This window comes from Eumetopias jubatus, unplaced genomic scaffold, assembly GCF_037043125.1.
Source record: "Eumetopias jubatus isolate StellerSeaLion01/CBP00866 unplaced genomic scaffold, mEumJub1_p1.0 scaffold_9, whole genome shotgun sequence".
Lineage (NCBI taxonomy): Eukaryota > Metazoa > Chordata > Mammalia > Carnivora > Otariidae > Eumetopias > Eumetopias jubatus.
In genome coordinates, this window is record NW_028274815.1 from 84,429,974 (window position 1) to 84,452,583 (window position 22,610).

Below are 22,610 nucleotides of genomic sequence, written 5' to 3' on the forward strand. Positions count from 1 at the left end.
AGTTGACCTGGGCCACGGGGTCCCAGAGAGTTGGTCAAACATTATTCTGGGCATTTTTGTAAGGGTGTTTTTGGATGAGATTGACATGCGAGTCAGTTGGCTGAGTAAAGCAGATTGTCATCCCTAATGGGGTGGACACTGTGCAATCATTTGAAGGCCTGCATAGAACAGAAAGCCTGACTCTGCAGAGTAAGAGAGATTTTTCTGCCCCACTACCTTCAAGCTAGACCCTCAGGTTTTTCCCCCCTGCTTTAGGACTCAGACAGAAACATCAGCTCTCCTAAGGGTCTAGCATACCTACTCACCCTGCAGATCTTTGGACGTCTCGGTCTCCATAATCTGATGCAGTTTCTCTCGAGAATCCTGCCTGATATAGGATCTTAGGAAGGCCTCCTGGAAGGGGTGTCAATAGACCTGAGCTTTGACAGAAAGCTCACTTGTACAGCACAAATGGGACACAGAGGCCCCTGTGACACGTCAAGGTGTATGTCAAGGTTGGGACACAGTTCGGCGTTACTAGAGTCAGGGATGAAGCCGAGAGGAGGTGAGGTCAGCCCACGGAGAGACTTCTGTGCTATGCTGAGGAACTTTATCCTTTAGGCCAGCACTTCCCCCCAAGGTCTGCTGACAGAGGTGTGTTAAGAGGTACCTCTCAGAAGACACACACAAACAAGCACTCAAGTTAAGGTCAGATAAGGCTAGTAATTCCCTGGCCGAATAAGTGAATGGGTTTCTTTACTGCAGGACTTTTCAGAGGCTTTAATGAGCTGGTGTGCAGTGTGAATCTTCAGGAGACCATGCTGTATTTTAACACAGATGCCCTCCCCCTATCTGATTCTGATACCCTATTAGGATGGTGAAGAAAGCCAGTTTCCACAGAGTGCTGCTAAGAGGTTGGAAGTCACTGAAAGGGTTTAAGTGGGAGATTGACCTGGCCAAATCTTTGATTTTGGTAGATAAATTTGGCTGAAGTATAGAAATCTACCACATGCTCATTTAAGAGGTGTAAGGAGATGGTGTCAGTGTTCTGCCTAGACCCCGTTGGGTCCCTCTGGATCCCTTTTACTGTTTCTGTGTGGACGGCCCTTGGGCTACTGGGGCTCCTTTACTCCTTCTCCCAGTGTGTCCTTGGCAATGACTGACTGATGTGGGAATGTTGAGAGCCCAGCTCCCTTCCTCAAGTTGGATCAAACCCAAGGCAGAGTCTTCGTTCAAGTGCACCTCTGTGGGATCAGGCTGAGGCTGGCACTTGGCCTGAAACCATGTCCTTTATACCTTCTTCCTCTTCCCTGTCCCATTTTCCCACTTCCTTCCAGACTCTCCTCCTGGGAAACCCAACCTAGGACTGTGGGCTGCTGTGTTGGTCCTGTTAAAAGAGGGCAGGGTGGTAGTAGTAGGAATGGGGAGGTAGTGTCAGTTGCAAGAATATGTTAAAGATGTCAAATCAGTAGGAATTGTTATAGATGATTAGATACAGAGGACAAGCCTAAGATAATTTCAGACTTCCGACTTAGGTAACTGTAAGCTACCACCATCTTCAGGAAAATAGAAAAAGTCCAATTTGATGAATTCCATTTTGACCTACTAAAACTGAGGCACTTTGGGGACAGCCATACAAAGAGCTTTTTAAAACTTGTATGGACATGAGATTCAAGGAAGAAGGTAAGAACTGGAGATATGGACATGGGAACCACAAGCCAAAGGTCATTTAAAACAAATAATAAACAAGCCAAGTAGAATGAGTAAGTCACCCAAGAAGGCTTGTGGATTGTGGGGAATGGGTTAAAAGTCAAGTTCCCACAGCCTCTCAGGTTTAAGGGGCAGGCGGAGGAGGAGGTGCGTAAAGACTGAGAAAGGCTTTCTGGGAGGTGGGCGGGAGATGCGGGGTGAGGGTGGGTATGCTGAGCACTGAAGTACTTCTAGGAGGAATGCCAGTAGTGTTGAATAAGCTAGGGACTGCTGGGGGTCCACTGGACGAAGTGATATGGAGGCTGTTGGTGACTTTGTGATCCATTTCCACGGAGCAACAGGAAAGCCAAACTTTAGTAGGTTGAGTCCATGGCCTTTGAGGATGTGGCAATGTCAGTGTTAGGAAGTCTGATGGGACTAAAGGACACAACATAGGTGGGTTTCACCGGAGAGGAAACTGAGGCCCAGAGGCTAACTAATGTGCCCAAAGTCGGAGGCAATGGTGTGGCCGGCCCATTCAGATGAGGAGCACGTTTGACTGCGGTCCTGCCTCTCCTCTGGCTTCCGTCCCACTGGCTTCCGAGCAAGTCATTTGGCTGTTACCAGTTTCTGAACACTCACTGCCTCTCCTTCGAGTCTCTCCTTTTCAACTAGCACAAGAAATAAACTCTCAAAAGCGAAAAGAAAGGCAAAACCTCTCCATTGTCCCCTTTCTCGCCAGGCTCCCCCTCTTGCTTCATCCTTTGACAAAAATGGGCGGAAAGTTTCCAAGGTCAAGAAGCATAAAATCTGACTTTTTTTGCCTTGTCAGAAGAAGGAAACTTTCCACTCTTTCTAAAAAATTTCCACTTGCTTTTTAAAGAAAAGAAGAACACCATGTCTCCTTGGAGATACTCTAACATTTAGCAACTAAGCTAAATGGAGCTGACCATAGCTTCTCAAGGGCTCAGTAGCCTACGCCTTATAATTTTCTGTGATCCAGCTGTAGTTTAAGGGATGTCATATCACATACTTTGTACCTGAAGCCTGTACTGGCGTGTATTTATTGAACATAAAGCCAAATGCACAAGGATTTTTAAATTCTATTTATTTAAACTAGAAAACCCCCCAAAGCAATTCACCTATTTCTTACTCCCTACCTCTGACAACCACCAGTCTGTTATCTGTATCTATAAGCTTAGTAAATACATATATATTTAGATATATATACAAATATATAAGTAATATAACATATAAAAATATAAATATACATAACAATAAATATATATATTTAGATTCCACATATAAGAGAGATCATATGGTATTTGTCCTTCTCTGTCTGACTTACTTCACTTAGTATAATGCCCTGAAGATCCAGCCATGTTGTTGCAAATGGCAAGGTTTCCTTCTTTTCTATGGCTGAATAATATTCTATTGTGTATATAGACCATAGTTTTTTATCCATTCATCCATCAATGGACCCTTAGGTTGTTGCCATATCTTGGCTATTGTAAATAATCCTGCAATAAGCACAGGTGTGCATCTATCTTTTTGAATTTGTATTTTTGTTTGCTTCAGATAAATACCCAGAAGTAGAATTACTGGATCTTAGGGTAGCTCTATTTTTAATTTTTTGAGGAACCTCCATACTGTTTTCCAGAGTGGCCGCACCAGTCTGCATTCCCCCTAATAGTGTGCAAGCGTTCCTTTTTCTCCACATCCTCGCCAACACTTATTTCTTATCTTTTTGATAATAGCCATTCTCACAGGTATGAGGTGATATCTCCCTGTGAGTTTGATTTGCATTTCCCTGATGATAATTGATGTTGAGCCTCTTCTCACGTATAAAGACTCAATTTTGACCCCAGGTGGGAGAGAACACTTCGCAAGTCTGAGACGCTGTCCTGTGAGTACAATACATGCTCTCTAAACCAGTTTTCAGTATGTGCTGCTTCCTCGCCATTGGCCAAAGTACATAGATTTCAGGGTGAGAATAAGGGTGGCACACCTCATGATTAGACCTAATGTCTGAAGGGTGGCCGAATAAAATCACTCAAAAATGCCACTTCTGGCATAAGGATTATTTTAAGCCAACGGCACTTTAAAAAACAGCAGGTGAAGAAGAATGCGGATCGGTTTCCTTCCTGAAAGCAGGAGATGCGCTCCCGTGTGAACGATGTTCTCCCTATGCCAGGAGGGAAAAAACATTCTCATCACCAGACGGGGAGTCCAGGCCCAGAGAAATCTATTCAAGGAGACCGTGTTAAAATACCTCTTATCTCCCTTTAAGCTCCCCGTATATTTTGTTACTTTTCCACAATTACCTCTCTTTGTTCAGCCTGGTACAGAGACCAGACCCAGCACCCCTTGGAGGCTTCATTTTTCTATGGAGGCTCCCACGGATGTGTAAGAATCTGGGTGCTTTGCTCCTATTAATGTCTTATGTCAATTGAATTCTCAGGCGCAGCTGGAGACCCTACAAAGGTAGAGGTTAGTTTGGTCTCCCCTACAGGATCGGCCACCTCCAATCCTGCTAAGGCACAGGAGATCCCCCACCACTGCTTTTGTGCCCAATATACATGTCCACACAGCAAACAAGTGTGAAGAAAATAGTTTGGACTTTGCAAAACCTTTGAAAGGGACGCAGGGAGGCAGAACCACCCATCGAGAACCACTGAATCAAGCCACTATATGTTGGGCACTTATGTTTTGTCAAAGAGGTGAGGGTGGGATAATTTTAATCATGTAGAGCTTGTGTTGCACATTGGTTCTCATTTTTGACTCTGCGCGTGGCTGTGGAAGGCTGCTCAAGGCTCGTCATGGAGATGGTGTCAAGCTGAACCAGCCGACCTTCCCGAATCCCTGGCCTCCTAGTGTGAAAGGTGAGCTAGCCAGGCAGGTGAGCACCTGTGCGAGCTGCCTGGACCATAGGGATACATTCCCTGAACAGAAGCCACTTAATTTCTTCCGACGGAAAATAAGCCATAGAGACCCATGGGTTAAACACCACCAACAAGAACCAAGAGAGCAGGGCGCCTGGGTGGCGCAGTCGTTAAGCGTCTGCGTTCGGCTCAGGTCATGATCCCAGGGTCCTGGGATCGAGCCCCGCATCAGGCTCCCCGCTCAGCGGGAAGCCTGCTTCTCCCTCTCCCACTCCCCCTGCTTGTGTTCCTTCTCTCGCTATGTCTCTCTCTGTCAAATAAATAAAATCTTTAAAAAAAAAAAAAAAGAACCAAGAGAGTAAGACGATCTGATGATCAGGTAGGTCAGAGCTGCAGGTATCAACAGAATTGGGTCCATAAAACCAGATCCCGTTATCTATTCATTTTAGTTAGGAGGATGCAGGGAGCACGTTGCAGGTGTGCACTTGGCCGTGTTTATGGTTTTCACTGTGGATGAGGTTTGTGTCGATGTACAGAGTTCTGTGTCTCCTTTAAGGACACCTCTCTCTATAAGTGTATTTATACGAGAAGTACCTTGCTGTACATGTCTCTGGGTATTTTGTCCTTTAGTTGAATGCATGTCTATAAAGTAGGTTGTTTTGTACTTGACACGCAGACCTGCAGAAGGACACGTAGTCCAACCTCCCTGGATGCACATGGTCCCCAGGGGAGAGTATCCAGTGGAGGGTGTCGGGGGTGCACTGGCTTGGATTCCCGGAGGAGCATGCCTTACCTTCTGAGAGAGATGCCCCCTGAATTCCCTTTGCTAAGACTGTAGGAACAAATTGTCACATGTCACAGACTGGGGCGGGGGGGGGGGCTTAAACAATGGAAACTTAGTGGCTCACTGTTCTAGAGACTGGAAGCCCAGGATCGAGGTGCTGGCAAGGTGGGGTCCTTCTGAGAGCTCCAAAGGAGAATCCGTCCCTTGTCTCTCCTCTGACTTCTGGTGTTTTGCCGGCAGTCTTTGGTGTTCTGTGATTTGTAGACACGTTGCCTTAATTTCTCTCTTCGTGCTCATATGGCATTCTGTGTGTATGTGTTTGTGTGTCTAAACATGCCTTTTTTTTTTTTTATGAGGACACCAGTCCTATTGGATTAGGGTCCACCCCTAATTTATCTAATCACATCTACAACAAATGTACTTCCAAACAAGGTCACATTCTAAGGTACAGGGGTTGGAACCTCGACATGTGAATTCTGGAGGGACACAATTCAACTGACAACACCTTTGCTAATAATAGAAGCAAACAGCTCATAACGAATAGTAACATGTGGAAGAATCAGAGGGACATGGGCAGAAAGAGGGTTGGCTGAGGAGGAGCTAGAGGGGCAAGGTTTGGGAGAAAAAGGGAAGGGACGTTTCTCCCAGAGCTATGGAGCCATCCCGCTGCAGGGGCTCCATCTGTACCCAAGAATGGGGCCCTTGGGGTGGTGCAGAGCCAGTGGTGGCCCAGTGGCCTGGTGGCCCTGTGTTATATGTAGGTCAGACTCATGGGAGAGTTGTTGATTCTGGTTACAATAATCCATGTGGCTGGGCTCCATTGATCAGCAAGGCCCTCAAGTGAGAATCATGTAGTCCCTGTCCCAGAGTTACTAGCTTGTTACCAGCCTGGAACAATGGCCAGCTTCGCATGGAATGCCTATAGGACAGAGTCCTCATAAATGTGACTTGGCGCTAGTGATCTGGGGCTTTATGGTGTTCTGCTCTCCTTGAGGTTACAGGCGAGGGCTTGAGAAAGAGGAGGCCAGCATGCCTGGTCACTGGATGTGGGGTGTTGGGTGAGAATAGTCACAGTGACTTCACAGAAAGTCAATACTTCTGAGCAGCAGGACAAATGTCTCCATGCCTCATTATGTGGATATGGTACTGTTAAATCAAGGCATATCTACTGTGTGGAAGGCACAGCTCTGTGCTGGCCTCATAAATCACAGTCCCTGCCATCAGGGACTCAAACGTGCTAGGATCTAATTCTCCAGATTTGTTTCTTTGATTTAATGGAAAATACATTTCTATTTCCTCACCGCACTATTTTTAAATTTGGACCAGAGTTAGGTACTCAATCTTCTTGTTCCCATCGGCTTTCTGCTTCTCCTGGAGTCCTATCATTGAGTGAGCGTCAGCCAGAGGACCTGCCCCAGCACGGACCAACAGTGCTGTTCTTCCCAGCACACGAGCAGGCCCCGCAGCCCTATGCCGGCCCGGCAGTGAGCTGGGCCTGTGAAGAGGATCAAGAAGGAGGGGCGATAGCAAGAAATGGCTGTTTTGGCTTAAAGTCGTGTTGGTGTGCTCATGTGTGACTTGTTTGCTTTTTTACTTTGGGTTTTTTAGACACCCATGTCACTGGTGAGAATAACAAAGAGTCCTCTGAACTTTAACTAATTCCTGGCTTCCCCAAGTTGGTAGCCAGAGGGGGGTGGAGATGAATGTTATATATGGCCATGTAGTCGGGGATTGCTGGGGCCCAGTGTAGATGGAGAGTTGGTGCTTCTCTGATAAGAGAAAGCTACTGAGAAAGTAAAATTGTTAATGGGAACAATGGGTCACATACAAGGACAAGCATGATTTTGTTTTGTTTTGTTTTGTTTTTTGATTTGTAGTTTCCTCATGGCTTGATTTACTTTTTTTTATTACAGGATTGTAACTCTAGATTAGACATGAATCTACGAACTGAACCACAAGCCACTGAAAAACATCAGGACTAGTAAAATAAGTTTTTCTGCCAATTTTTTTTTTTTTGTCCTGACAGATGTGACTTATCTTTGACAACCTAATGGCCCAGATGAAAGAAATCTCAATGAAATGAAATACGGACTGCAGTGTGATATTTCCACCAAATTACATCTTTAGGTTGGTGTTTGTGTCCTCTTGGCTTGATTGGCTGATTGATAGGTTGAGAAAACAATTGTCTAGATCAGTTGTCAGGGCCAAGATACCAAAACAATTGCAAAAGGACCCTTTTTCATTCTGATTTTTCTCACTCAATAAATGCCATGCTTTCCAGACAACGAGGAAACAAGATTAAAGGTTTCAGTCAAGAGTGTCAGGGCACTGATCTTTTTGTCTCTCTTCTTGCCTTTTCCTGTAGCTTGGATGACATGGGAAACCACGGAGTCCCCCCTGTAGGCTGACACAAGTTGGGGACAAGGTGAAGTTTTGGCTCTGGGTGTCGGGTGGCCCCAGGACCTCCCTTCCCCTTCTCTCTCTGATCTCTGCCCACAGAGGAAGGATGATTCTTCTGTATTTTACCACAGCATGGAGGTAGCCGGTGGTACCCAGAGGTGGAGAAGGGCCAACGGAGCAACATGGCTCCAGCAAAGACGGGGGGCGGCTTTTGAATGACGGAAATAGCCTAACTTTCAGTTATTTAGAAGCCACCTGAAGATTTCCAAAGCAATTTTCATAACTTCTAACAGTAGGCTTTTTCCAGTATAATTATCTGCATGTTAGAGGAGAAGAGATTGCAGTACAAAGAAAGGAAGTCCTTGCCGTAGACCTCAGACAAATCCACCCCGTTTCTGTAGCAGGAAGACTGGTTATCTGATGTCCTGTTCATCTATACCCACCCGCCTTGGAAGTATAATGGCCACACCATTTATCCTTGGGGCTGCCTTTTCATCGCAGATACAAGGCGCTCTGGGCTCTTGGAAACAGACATTCTCCACTCCCCTAAGGAAGAGGGAACAGAAAACATTTCCAGCTTTCTGAAAGGCAACATGTTTTCTGTCTTGGCCTCTTACCATCATTCCCCAGCCCCGCCCAAAAAAGTCAGTGTTCATTTTGATGTATAAAAGCAACTGCATCTAAGTTACCTTAACCAAGAGACAGAGCCCCATAATTCAAGTCAATAGTAACTGAAAACAGAATGAAAAACACATGGTAAAGAATGGAAACAGCATGTCTATTAAAATACCTTTGCAATTTGCTTTATCTCTCCTTCCAGACATCCTGCCTAGAGTGGTTTCCTTCTGCTCTGCACCAACATCCCCCCTTCCCCCTTTCCTTAGGCAGCAGTCACGAAAAGCAGCCTTTGATGTGGGGCTAACCGCTTAAACAACCCCCAGCCCTTCTGCCAAATTACAGGACTAGCTGGAAGCCCAGTGTCTGCTGCAGAGACCCGGAAACAAGGCAGAAGGGGCCGCCAGGTCCTCAGGCTGTGCTTTGTCTTACATAGGCGGTGGCAGAGAAGTGAGGTGGATTAGACCACACTACGTGAACCATCTACACTTCCTCACTTAGACCCAGATAGGACTTGGGTGGCAGATGTTGCAGGAGAGGGCGTGGAGTTCTTGATAATTAGCCAAGTTGTTTTGTTAGCTTCTCAGAGATTTCTACTCACATGTCCCTTTCAATCTTTGGTGAAGGCACAGGCTTCTGTTTTCATTTTTCCCTTCCTTCCTTCCTTCCTTCCTTCCTTCCTTCCTTCCTTCCTTCCTTCCTTCCTTCCTTCCTTCCTTTTGGGCAGGGGCAGAGGGAGAGGGAGAGGGAGAGAGAATCTTAAGCAAGCTCCACGCTCAGCATGGAGCCCAATGCGGGGCTCAATCTCATGACCCTGAGATCATGACCCGAGCTGAAATCAAGAATAAGATGCTTAACCTACTGAGCCACCCAGGTGCCCCTCGTTTTTCTTTTTTTTTTCCACAAAGACGTACATGTGTACAACTGATCTAGTAGGTAACCGTTTCATTGGTTTTAGCCTAAAGGATCAAGTAGCCGTCTGCAGAGAGAGAAAGACATCTGAGGGGCTGGTAGGAGGAAGTGAGGTGCCCTGGGCACTGTGAGGGTTTAGAAGAAAGGAAATCTGCAAATATGGTTTACAGCAGTGAATCTCTAACACTTTGTTAGCACCCACACTAGGAAGTGCATTTTTAAGTCCTAACCACATCACATAGCCCCACACGTAGTGTTGACAAAATATGCCATGAAATAATTCTTATCCTTATGATGTAAGGTGATTCTTTTTCTTTTTTTTTAAATCTAGTCAATGTTATGTTATTGTTAGGAATATGTAGGTCTCAATCCATTACATAGGTATGATGGCTCACTATAATTATGAAACGGACCCTCATTTGAACAACTTGCATTTAGAGCAGACTCAGGCAAGGGGGAATTTCTTGTGAACTCATGGTTCCCATATGAACCTGGGAAGTGACAACAGAGAAGACAGGCACCCATTTTAGGAAAACGTCGCAAAGGGAAATCAGGCTACGAGGTGGGGCCTGCAGCTCTCAGATACTAATCATCTCTTGGAGAAAGAAACACATGTGAATTTAACTCAGTGGCCGGTGTGGAGGCATCACATCCTAGTGATGTAAGCATCACATCCTTATAAGGAATCCTACTTTGAGGTTTCTTATCTTCCTGGCAAAAGGAATAAGAATGTCTGAGTTTTCAGGAAGCTTATCCGCATTAAATAATCCCTCTACATTGTTGTGTTTCCAGAAAAGGCAGCTCCCCCAGGGACCTTGGTGCACGTGACTGAAGCTTGGGGCTCAGAGGTTATATCTGTTTGTTATACCCGTTGACCTAGCATATTAGCAAAAACACTCTCTTTCCCCTTCAGAGTGCCGCAGTTTGGACCACAAATTCTATGGTCACCTAAGATGGCTAATTAAGGAAAGTACATCTATAGCACACAATCTATATTATTATTATTATTGCTTGGTCACAAAAACAGAGCCCACATGTTTATTTACCTCTAATTTCTTTAGAGGTGTATACTTTAAGGTAAGTGTCAGAATAATGCAAATGGGTACCTCCTTCTAAAATTCAAGGTCATGGTGGTCATGACCTGTCATGCAGAAGTGTGCTTGTGGCCTTGTCCTCAGTCCTGCTCACCTGGAGGCACTGAGCCCTTTCTACCATGGCAGCTCATGAGCTGGCCTCAAGTGGAAAGAAGGAATATGTGTATATTTAAGGATAGCCCTGTGCCCCTTGAGGTGAGGTCTGGACAGAGTTCAACTGCCACAGATTTGGGAGTCTTGCTGAACTGTGGATACCTCATCGTCCCCAAACTGCCATCCGTTCCCAACTGCTGGTCTCCTCCCGCAATGCCGCTTCTTCTGTACCCACGTAAGGCTTCTGCCTTGTGTCCTTGCTGCCCAGGTGGAGTAGGGCTCTGTCCCGAACTGCTTCATTTGCTGGGCCGTGGAACTGCCTTTCAGCTCCTTCCAGACCCTGAGAGGTTGAAACCATCAGAGGCCGCCAGCCCAACTCGGGGGCCTGCCCATCATTCCCTCGTGGGGCTGACACATGGTCTCACTGGCCCCGTCCCTTTGCCTCCTGGTGTTCTGCTGCTTGTTGACATTTCCATAGTCCTTGTTGCTAAGACCCGGGCCACCTCCCTCCCTGTCCCAGGTCATCTGTGTCACTGGGCTGTGTGTGCCTCACTGGAGCACCCTGAGCTAGGAACCCCAGGCTGGCCCAGCACTTGGGGGGCATCAATAGGCTCTTCCTCACCTGCCCTCCTACCGTGGGGCATCCTGGCTCCAGGACCACCCTGGACTGCCTGGGCCTTCACCCCCATGGGAGGTGCAGCCTGTCTCCAAACAAGGCTTTCATTTCCACTTTGCAACCTACTTTTATCAAATGTCTGTGGTTTCTTGAAAGTCAATATGCTTGAGGACGAGGTGAGACTGATTTTTTTTTTTTAAGATTTTATTTATTTATTTGACAGAGAGAGACACAGCGAGAGCAGGAACACAAGCAGGGGGAGTGGGAGAGGGAGAAGCAGGCTTCCCGCTGAGCAGGGAGCCCGATGCAGGGCTCGATCCCAGGACCCTGGGATCATGACCTGAGCTGAAGGCAGACGCTTAACGACTGAACCACCCAGGCGCCCCGAGACTGATTATTTTTAAGAGAAAGTGACTTTTAGAGTGAGCTGTGAATCTTTGGCATCCTATATCACCGGGGAGCAGGGCAGAAGGGGGTGAACCTTTCTGTTTCATGTCCTATCCCAAACCCGAATCTGGGCCCAAAGCTTCCCATTTTCCCTTCATTACAGCAAGGGACAAAGATTTGCTAAATACCAGAGGCCTTGCTGGGTACTACAGAAGTGTACTGGTCAAAAAATCAGCTGGGATTCACCTCCCAGGTCTGCCTCTTCATAACCGGTAGGTGGAATAATGGCTTCCTGAAGCTCTTCACATCCTGACGTCCAGAATTTATGAAGGGATTTTGCAGATGTGATTAAGTTAAGGGTTTTGAGATGGGGAGATTATCCCGGCTTATCCAAGCGGGCCCAGTGCAATCATAAGGGTCCTTATAAGGAAGCAGGAGAGTCAGAATCAAAGAGAGATTGAAGATGTTACATTGTTGGCTTTGAAGGTGGAGTAAAGGGCCCTGAGCCGATGAATACAGGCAGCCTCCAGAGGCTGGAAGAGTCAAAGGAAAAGATTCCTCCCCTCGGGCCTCCAGAAGGAGCAGAGCCCTGCAGAAACCCCGATTTTAGCCCCGTGAGACCCACATTAGACTCCTGACCTCCAGCACCGTGAGATCCTAAATTTGCATTGCTTTCAGACAATACACTTAAGGTAATTTGTTACAGCAGCGAGAAGAAACTCATACATCAACTCATCTCCTCAGCTAAGGCACTCTTCTGGATTTCAATTTGTTTTCTCATTTGTAAACTGGGATAATAATACTGCCCATACCACGTGGTTGTTGCAAAGACAGGACAACGTGAAGCGAGTCAAACACACAGTGGGCTCTCCGGCACATGGTGTGTGCTCAATTAATGATTGCTGTTACTATTATTATTGCCTTGTTCAGTCCTTACAAGTACTTTAAGAAGTTACTGCTATTAGCCCCATTTTACAGATGGGGTTCTGGGAAGTTGCAGTCTTGCCTGAGCTCCTTATAAGGGGCAGGGCTAAAAGCCAAGCAAAGGCAGCCTGACTCCCCAGAACCTGCTGTCCTCCCTTAACAAACTGCAGATGTACTGGGAGTTTTCGCAAGGACATTTAAGCTGTGGACCCGGAGAACTAGACTTAGACCCTAACATGAACGCTTTGTGATGGCTGATGGCATGAATTACAGTGGAAGAGTTTCTAAGAGGGGCGCCTCGGTGGCTCAGTCGTTACGCGTCTGCCTTCGGCTTAGATCATGATCTCAGGGTCCAGGGATCGAGCCCCACATCAGGCTCCCTGCTCTGTAGGAAGCCTGTTTCTTCCTCTCCCACTCTCCCTTGCTTGTGTTCCCTCTCTCACTGTGTCTCTCTCTGTCAAATAAGTAAAATCTTAAAAAAAAAAAAAGTTTCTAAGAATTCAAATGAAATACATCAAATTGGGTTATGGAGCCTCCAGCCTTCAACACATGCTTACATAGCACCTACTATACACCACCTATTGTTGCAGATGCTGGGGATACGTCAGTGAACGAAACAGAGAACCTCTGCTTTCATTGGAGCTCGCATGTTATTAGGGGAGAGACAGACACCAATATACATGGCACTTTGTGGGTGTGTATATGTGTGAGATGATTAAGTACTTTGAAAAGAAAGTAAATCAGGGGCACCTGGGTGGCTCAGTCGGTTATGCATCTGACTTTGGCTCGGGTCATGATCTCAGGGTCCCAGGATTGAGGCCTGCAAGGAGCCCCGCATGGAGCCCCACATTGAGCCCTGGGTCAGGCTCTTCACTCAGCAGGGAGTCTGCTTCTCCCTCTCCCTTTGTCCCTCCCTCACTTCTTCTTTCTCTCAAATAAATAAATAAAATCATTTTAGAAAAAGAAAAAAAGTAAATCCAGGTAAGGAATAAGTCAGGGCAATGAGCTAGAGAGTGTCCTTTTAGATGGGATGTTCGAGGGTGGTGCTAGAATTGGTGGGAAGGAGGTGTGTGATTTTCTTGGAGGATAGCCTGATCGATTGGTGGCACCAGCAGTGCAAAGGCCCTGGGGTGGGTCAGCTGCTTTGCACAGTTGGGGAAAGGAGGTGAGAAAGGGAGGAGATGAGGTCAGATTTCAGGGCCTGGATCTTGTCAGGCTCCGCAGGTTACGTAGCAATAGGATTTTATTGTGATTTGGGAAGCCATTGGAGGGTTCTGAGCGGGCAAGAGACACGGTCTAATTTAAGTTACAAAATGATAGATTTGTGGTTCAAGTGAGCTCATGTTGGCCTCTGGAGCTGTGTTAGCTGCTCCTGCCAGAGGCTGGCGGAGGTTTGCCGACGCTCCCCAGGGAACAGTGGAAGTGCCCTGTAAGAAAGTAGAAACAGCCCTGGGGCGGGGCGCCAGGATCCTGCCGGAGCTAATTCACAGCCAGACTGGAGGATTCACTACCGTGGCTTCTTAATAATAGTGTCTGAAGGGTTTATCGATACTTCTATCCAAATTTGATTCTTTAGCTGATGTTGAACATGCGACTGTGAATTTCCAAACCTTCTGAGTTACTGAGAATTCTGTTTTATTGAGAAGATCCTCAGTCGGACCTCTTTGCTGCCCTCAGAGTTTCTCCATCTGAGAGTATTCTAGACATGGCATTGTGGTTGTGAATACTTCTCCCCTCACTTGGATGATTGCCCATGCTGGCTAATTTGAGTGACAACACATTTGCAACTGTTCATTAGATTTTTGTATTTTCAATTTGCAGGAGTAGAGAGAAGGGCGCCTCAAAGGAGTTTGTCTTAGGCACTTTCAAAAATCTCTTGGCTTTCTTGACATTGAGCGCACATTACTCTTTTTTTCCACAGAACCTAACTGGAAAGTCTCGTTGACCTCTGTCTTGATTTAGGGATTGGAAGGACATAATACCTGGTTTATTCAGTGTCATTAAAGTTGGGGTTGTGAAATAAGGAGACGGTTCTCTCTCACCGGCTTTTTTGTTCACTGAATTATATTTAAAGAGAGCAGAATTGTTGTTGTTTCCTAGTAAATTAATCAAGAGATTCTGAACAAAGTTGGAGAGATTTTGAAGAAGGAACCTCATGTCTAGAATTTATTCAGCATCTCCAATCCTCTTTCCCTTCCCTCAACACACACACCCCACACTTACATGCACGTGCTCTCATGCACATACACACAGACCACACTGAGGTGAATAAGAACTTTCAAGCCAAAGAATTTACTCCTTAAGGATATATTATCATCAAATATTAGTGTTTATTGGCCAAAGAAAATCCCATTTAAAGAGGCATTATTACAATCATTAATTATGTCCTTGTGATTCAAGAATGGAAAAGGAATATCAAACCTGTTTCCAAGCCAGTATCACAGAAGGGAAGAATACTAGCTAAAAAGGAAAACTTCTGGCTCCTTCCTATGCATCTTAACACTTCTTATGCCTGAATTAAACACAACAATTTAGTCCAGCAAATATTTATTAGGCAGCTGCTGTATGTAAGGCACCGTGCTAGCTTTCAGGGGTCTGACCAAGAAGATTAACACCTTTCTCGGGCGCCTGGGTGGCTCAGTTGGTTAAGCGACTGCCTTCGGCTCAGGTCATGATCCTGGAGTCCCGGGATCGAGTCCCGCATCGGGCTCCCTGCTGGGCGGGGCGTCTGCGTCTCCCTCTGACCCTCTTCCCTCTTGTGCTCTCTCTCTCTCATTCTCTCCCTCTCTCAAATAAGTAAATAAAATCTTTAAAAAAGAAGAAGAAGAAGATTAACACCTTCCCCATGCTCTTGAGAAGGTGCTGGGAGTAAAGGAAGAATTTTAAAAAGAAAAATAAAGAGTAAGTGGAAAGCTCTCACTCATTTTTTAAAAAAGATTTTATTGATTTATTTTTGTGAGAGAGAACACGGAAGCATGAGTGGGGTAGGGAAGGGAGGGGGCAGAAGAAGAAACAGACTCTCCGCCGAGCAGGGAGCCTGATGTAGGGACTCGATCCCAGGACCCCGGGCTCATGACCTGAGCTGAAAGCAGATGCTTAACTGACTGAGCCACCCGGGAAACACTTCCCTCACTCATTTTTAAGGTGAGTTTCTTTCTCCATAGTGGAGATTTTCCCAGCAATCTCTGGTCGGATTCCTGTCAATCCTGGGGCCGTACTGCCTGGGTTCCAATCCCAGCATCCCCATCTACTGGTTCTGAGCACTTCATTTCTCCGCGTCGGGCTGTCCTCACCTGTAAGCCAGAAAACTGGAAGCACTCCTCACAGAGTGGTTCTGCAGATCACACGAGCGTGTGCACAAGCATGTACTCCTCACAACAACCCAGCACACGGCAAGCACTCAAAGGTCAGCTACCAGTAACTCTCTAGCCCAGAGCTTCATAATGTTTTAAGTTTGGAATTGAAATTAGTCCCAATTCAGATTCTTGGCAGAGAAGTTTGTTTTTCTTTTTTTTACTTTGGGAGCCAGTACACCTCTTCATTATTTTTTCTTCAAGATTTTATTTATTTATTTGACAGAGAGAGAGAGAGGAGAGAGAGAGAGAGAGAGAGCACAAGCAGGGGGAGCGGCAGGCAGAGGGAGAGGGAGAAGCAGGCTCCCCACTGAGCAGGGAGTCCGATGCGGGGCTCGATCCCAGGACCTTGAGATCAGGACCGGAGCTGAAGGCAGACATTCAACCAAATGAGCCACCCAGGCGCCGCAGGACACCTCTTCGTTTCCTCTTACAAAACGTGGGTTTATAGAAATGTTCAAAGACAACAAAGAGCAGAATTGTCCCTAAATCATTACTGCTACCCCTCCCTGCCCAACACACACTCGTTGAGCTCATCTTGTTCCCGTAGGACACCCCCTTCAGCCTGAGGGCGAATCCCATTTAGTCCCATCTCCATATTGTTCACATTCTTCCCCACCTGTTTCTGCTTTCATAATTCCTTACTTCCTTTCGGCTCCATACCTTTGCTGGTATAATCTTTACCCATATATGTCTTTCCTATAGGAATATCTCCCACCATTCCTACACGGAGCATGCCTGCCTTTCAAACACTGTTCATTGCCTGTGGCCTGAAGATTGCTCTTTTGTTATTCTAATGACAACCAGAGGGTCCTTGAAGCCAGACTCGCTTCAACTTGGTTGCATCTTCTGCAGTGGATAACACTGTTCTAAGCCAGTTTCCTTATCTGAAAATAGGGATAATTATAAGAATAATAATGACTGTAGGGTGGCTGGGAATGTTAAATGAGTTAATACTAGTTCCCAGAGAGAGTGTTCATTCAATAAATTGTAGCTATTGTTTTTTGAAAGGCTGACCCTTCTGGTTGGTTTTTTACAGTTTTTATACTCGTCGGCAATAACTAAAGTGCTTTATTTTTGCCTGGAATTTTGCAATTTAAAAAAACTTCCATGATTAGTCTCTCGGTACGAATTTAGCAAGCTATTTAAAATGTAGAGAAAATACAAGGGATATAAATCAGAGAGAAATAGAATAAACATCACGGATTTTTCTTTTTCGTGTTCATGCTAAACCATGGACTGACGTTTTGAAATTAGTCTAGATTTATCGGACAAAACTGAGCCCAGGCAGAAAGTACTCTGTTGCCTTTTGCTTAACATTAAAATAGTCAGTTCCTCCTGCCTCTTCAGATTCCTCTATACATTTCATGCCATTAGATGGGTCCCGGGCAGGGAAAGAAGGCTCACTTCCTAAAAACCGAAAAGAAATTCTTGCACTTTCCCCTTAAAATCTAATTATACATGCCTTCTTAGTAAAACACATGGACTATATTTTATGAGTGGTTGGCTTGGTATGGTTTCACTTCAATGTAACTTTTCAGTATTACTTTTTAACTGTAACAAAAGTCTTCTGTTAAAAGGAATTTTTATTCCTCTTCTATCTAAAATTTATCCTTTAAATTCAACAAAGCCCCAAATTATAAAAGTGTACTCAAGGTTAAAATTAATTTTTAAAGCACACTTAAGATAATTAATGATATTTATGAAATACATCTTGTCAAATATCAAATTGATTGCTCAGAACTTATGTTAGTTCCTTTCTATTTTTCAACCTTATTTGGGTACATTGGAGACTAAATGATAAAAGGGTGATGAATCAGTGATAATGAAAAAAAATCAGTAAAATAAGTTTTTAGGGGTCATGTAGATCAAAGCATGAGATGATTGTGCATATTTACTATTCAGTAGGTTGCATTAATAGTGTAGAAGTTAGCAGATTGTACTTTAAAACTAGTTATATTCTGATAAAAATTGCTTATCTGAAGCGCAATTTATGTTTTTTTAACTTCCCACTAGTATTATTCCCAACTATTATGGGTATTTTAAAATTCTGGCTAAATGAAAGAAGTCGCAGTGTCATACAAGGATGACTAATTTTCAAAGAATTAAAGTTTGAATACATGGTAAAAGGACATTGATCATAAGTTGAACAAAAAGTAGATTACCAAATAACCTGATTATATACATATTTTTTTCTTTCTTAATTGTAATTTATAGTTCCCCCATGTAATTTTCTGTTTTCGGATGCATCTTAAAATACATCAATCTGGACAACATAGCGAGAATGTTTTTTCCTCTCTTGTAAAGCTAGTATTAAATTAATGGTTGGTCTTAAAATCAAGGACCTCTTAGGATCAAGAAATAGTTAAGATAAACAATAGATGTAGTAAGACTACACATAATTTTTCATCTTCTCTCTGCTGGTCTGTATTTTCTATGGTGAACTTGTATTTGTACAGTAAGAGAAAACAAAAGAAAATATAAACATTATGAATAAATTTCACCTCTTTCTTGCGTGGTGTTAAAAACAAGAGAACAGGCCCCAAATGGAGTCACTTATACTAAACTCCATGTCACCAAACAGACTTAACTTAATTACAGTTTTGGCCTCTTCCAGAAATGGAATTTTAAACCAGTCAACCAGGAATCACCTGATCAGCATTAGTTAGGTCATCTGCCTGATAGACCCCTGCCATTCTCTAAAGTGACCTTGCAGTAAGGAGCCCACTTGTTTGTCTGGTGTAACTTTCTTGTTCCTGCTCCCTTCTGTCTATAAAAGTCTTCCATTTTGTACAGCGCCTCAGAGCTCCTTTCTGTCTGCAGGATGGGATGCTGTCCCATTCATGAATCATTGAATAAAACCAGTAAGATCTTTCCAATTTACTCAGTTGAATTTTGTTTTTTTGACGGTGGGGAGAGGATGATTTAAACTCAGTTTTTTGGCCACCTATTTTAAATATGAAATATTTTAGACACCAGTAGACAGTGTGTAGGTCCCTGTGTTAAGAGCTCTCAGATTACAGAGAGAAGTATGACGTGGCCTAGCCTCAGGGATCTGGAACCAATGGAGAACTCTGGAAGCACTAAATGGGATGATGAATTCTAATATATGCAAAACGTGTTCAAAGACAGGTGAGATTGAGTGAGCAGTCAGGGACTGCTTCGGGGAGACTATGCAACACTTCATGGAGGCTATACATTGAAATATTTTCTTAGTATTAGAAAAGGCCTCCAAAATGTCATCATATGAGTTGAGTAGTTGGCTACTTCGTTAAAAACAAAAACTCTTGTAAGATTGGATGGATCTCAAAATGAAATAGATTTGATTACAGTACGTCCAGTTATAAACCTAGCAATAAAACAAAATTCAAACAACATTCCTCAAGAAACAAATAAAACAAGAACAAACCTATATAGAGCAAGTACGTGATAAAATAACATCAGCTGATAACACAGGTGTTAATAGTATCTTTTGACCTCAGAATTATTTAAAAAAACCTGATCCGATAATATATATGTTTTTTATTAGATTGGACCTATAAGGTGCCTTGCATAGAGTAGAACTAGAGGATATTTATATGCATGACATTTATTATCATAATATGTCATCCTATCGGTATTAACATTATTATGCAATTGGCCCCAGCATTACTCAGTACTGTGCATTTGCTCATATCCTGCTCTAGAAATTAGTAAAATATTAATGCATTTCCTTTAAGCACACAACAGCTATCTGTCGTTTTGAACCATCAGCCGTAACAAGTCATCTTGTATAAACATACTTTTCCAGCATAATCAGACTCGTCAGTAATTTGCCTCCTCACCCCCAGGCCATCCGGAAATTTTGTCAGGCAGCAAAAGCTCCCGAACACTGTGGTTCCCCCCCTTCCAATGTTTATTTTATAATTTTTTTTTCTTTTTCTTTTTCTTCTTAAAAAAAAAAAGCTTTCTGGTGTTCAAAACTCAGTGTAATTCCTGATTCCCACTCAGATGAGCAAAGAGTTCTCTCCATGTTCTTTATATTCCCGGAGGCACCTGCTGTAGATTTGGAGAGGGGGGGTTCTTTTCTTTCCCTGCAGCACAGCCACGGGGGCGGGAGCCCCCTGCCAGGGCTGCCTGGGTCTGCGCTTGGGGTCTGCGGGTCCACAGTGCCAGAGAGCTCCCTCCCAGGGCATGAAGGCTGCACCTCTGGCAGCGAAGCCTGTGCGGACACAGGGAAGGGAGGGTGGCCTGGGAGAGGAGGAAGCTTACCTGTTCTGTCCTTCTCTCCTGTAGCCGGACCAAAAGGGACAGCGGCAGCGCAGGGCCAAGCTCTCTGGGCTGGCCCCAACTGCGTATGCAGCTGCTGGCCGGCTGCCGCCTCTTGTCAGCAGGGCTATAAATAAGGCACCGTCCAGAGTTCGGGAGATAAGAACCCAGCCCCTTGCTCCCGAGAGCCTTTTAAGGTATCCAAATTAAAGGAGCCTCAGCCCCCAGATGGGTAGGGGCTGCCAGCTCCCCATTTGGCCTGCCCTCTTCAAGGACATCCCAGGCCCTGCCCATACTCCAGCAATCCCAAAGAGCAGTGGAAGGAGAAAGCCGCAGTGCTGGGAAGGTATCTCACTTGATCAGACGAATGGCAGAGCCTCTGGGCGGGCTGCCCGTGGCTTCCTCAGATTAGGGGGCTGGCATTGAGGCACAGAAGGGGGAGGAGACTCCCCCCCCAACCCCCAGCCACACCACAGTGTCTCTGTGACCTGGTGTGGATTTTCAGCGCTGCCTCTTGGAAGGAGCACATCAACCCTCTACCCTGGCTTTGGGGTATTTGTTTGGGTGAAAAAGAGTCCAGGGAAGATTCTAAGGGATCGGCTTCATGCTGGGCATCGGGGAAGCTGGGAGTGAAGTGCACTTAGAGAAGCTCTCTCTCCCCATCTCCCCACTCACACATGACTTGGGGGATTCTTGGACTACAAATCACAGAACTCTTATGGAGCTTTTTAAAACCATATGCTAGAAGAGGAGAGAGAAGACTATTTTGGGGGGCAACCATACCTGATTCGCCCCTAAATTTCTTATTTCTGGAAGGCATTGCATCTGTGGCTGGGGGTGGGGGAAGGCCAAGCAGGGTCAGCTGCTTGGCAACTGCTATATGTGTTACCAAAAGTTGTTCCATGTCTGGGAATTTATCCTGAGAAAGAATCGGGGATGTGGGCAGAGATACAGCTCCAGGGACATCTCCTGCAGCTCTTTCAATAATTAGGGAAAGTTGAAAACAACCAAAATGACTAACAACAGAGACTGGTAAAATGAAGAATAGTATTGCCATAAAGGAAACACTGCAATCTTTGGAAATGCCATAGGATATTTAATAACAGAGACCATGTTATGGCATATTGGTAGTAAAAATGCAGGTCAACTTTAAGGGAAACTTGACGTACGCACAGTTCCCTCACACATACATTCTGAAAGGATAAGGGTTCAATGTGGAAAAGTCCTTCTGCCTGGATGATAGGATTATGGCTGATGTTATTTTCTTCTTTGGCTTATATGTCATCTCTAAATTGTTTGCAATGATCTTGCATTGTTTTTATAACAAGAACATTAATTTCATTTAAAACCCAATTTCTGAAAATCAGAAGAGAACTTTCTGTGTTTCTGCATTAATGAACCCAAATTTATTTTAGGATTACAGAGTTCCTTGGGGTCTCCCCAGGCTTTGGAAAGACCCATGTTGGGGTCAGCAGCTTTTTTTTCTCATGCCAATATCAACAGTATGATGTAGAATGCTGAGTCCCTGAGTGCCCCATCAAGGCAAAGGTAAGTCAAGAAGAGAGGGAAAAAAAAAAAGAAAGAAAGAAAAAAAGAAAAAAAAAAGCACAAAGAGAAAGAGGAGTCTGTAAATAAGAAAGTTTAAGTAATAGAAGTGACAGAAAATACCCATTCACCCAGATCACCTTTATCTGACCTAACATGTCCCAGTTTATGGTCTGGCCAGGACATAACAAAGGCTCTATATTTAAAGAATATGTATGTATTTAAAGAATATGTATGTCCTGAAGATGCCTTGCTTTTTTATTATATTTGACTTAAAGAATGGCCTCTAACCCTGAGCGTGCAATAGGGGAGCACATACCACTGACACGTGTAATTGGAAGAGGGGTTCCCCTCCCACTGGACTCCAAGGGTTAGAGGTAGAGAAGGACCCTAATGGTCTAATGACTACCATTCTGCATGTAAACACTAGAGGGGAGTCCCCTCTATGACTAGGACCTCTTTGATAGCTTTTGTGTTGAATTGCTGTTCCAGGAATAGGCTCTATATCAGATACCACCCAAGGACAGAGCTTGGCATCAGAGGCTGCAACCCTCTGGACTGTTCTTTGGAACTTGGGGGGCCAGAGCTTTTCCTGGATGGTCCCCCTAAAGCTCCGTCTGTGTTAGCTCTAACCACCTTCCTCGGATTTCAGCTGGCTTACTCACAGGCCTGAGCCCTGCAGACATCTGGTGAGAAGGGTGACTCTGACCTCAGGTCAGCCCCTGTGTGGGGGTGTAGAGTCTCCCTACACAAGGGAAGAGGTCAGTGCAGGGGAGGCTTGAAGGGGCTCCTCTTGGACAAATCCAGGCCTGAGGCAAGGCACTGAGGCCCTCATAACTGGCGGCCTGTCAAGGCTGGTGTATGGGCCCATCCACCTGTGGGGTTCTTCCTTGACCTCCAGGAAGAGTTGTTGGAAGCATCCCAGTGTGACATTCTCCCTCCTCCATGTTGACTCGCCCCCACCCCTTCAGAGGGTCCTACTGCATGCACACAGTCTTGGGGTGGGGTGGGATGTGACACACCATGCCTGCTGAGAGTCAACCCCGGAGCAGACATGTGTAGGTGGGAACAGCATCTGCCTTTGGGGGC

The 22,610-nt window shown here is 45.0% G+C and overlaps 1 protein-coding gene across 1 annotated transcript in view; it reads right to left on the bottom strand.

Annotated features, from left to right (window-relative positions):
- FHL2 (four and a half LIM domains 2) overlaps window positions 1–20,152 on the bottom strand; it is a 66,270-nt gene extending 46,118 nt beyond the window's left edge. Inside the window, exon 1 of the mRNA XM_028104090.2 lies at window positions 19,980–20,152. The gene's annotated coding sequence lies outside the window, so the exon portion shown is untranslated. The remainder of the gene's footprint in view (window positions 1–19,979) is intronic.
- Between the last annotated feature and the right edge of the window lie 2,458 nt (window positions 20,153–22,610).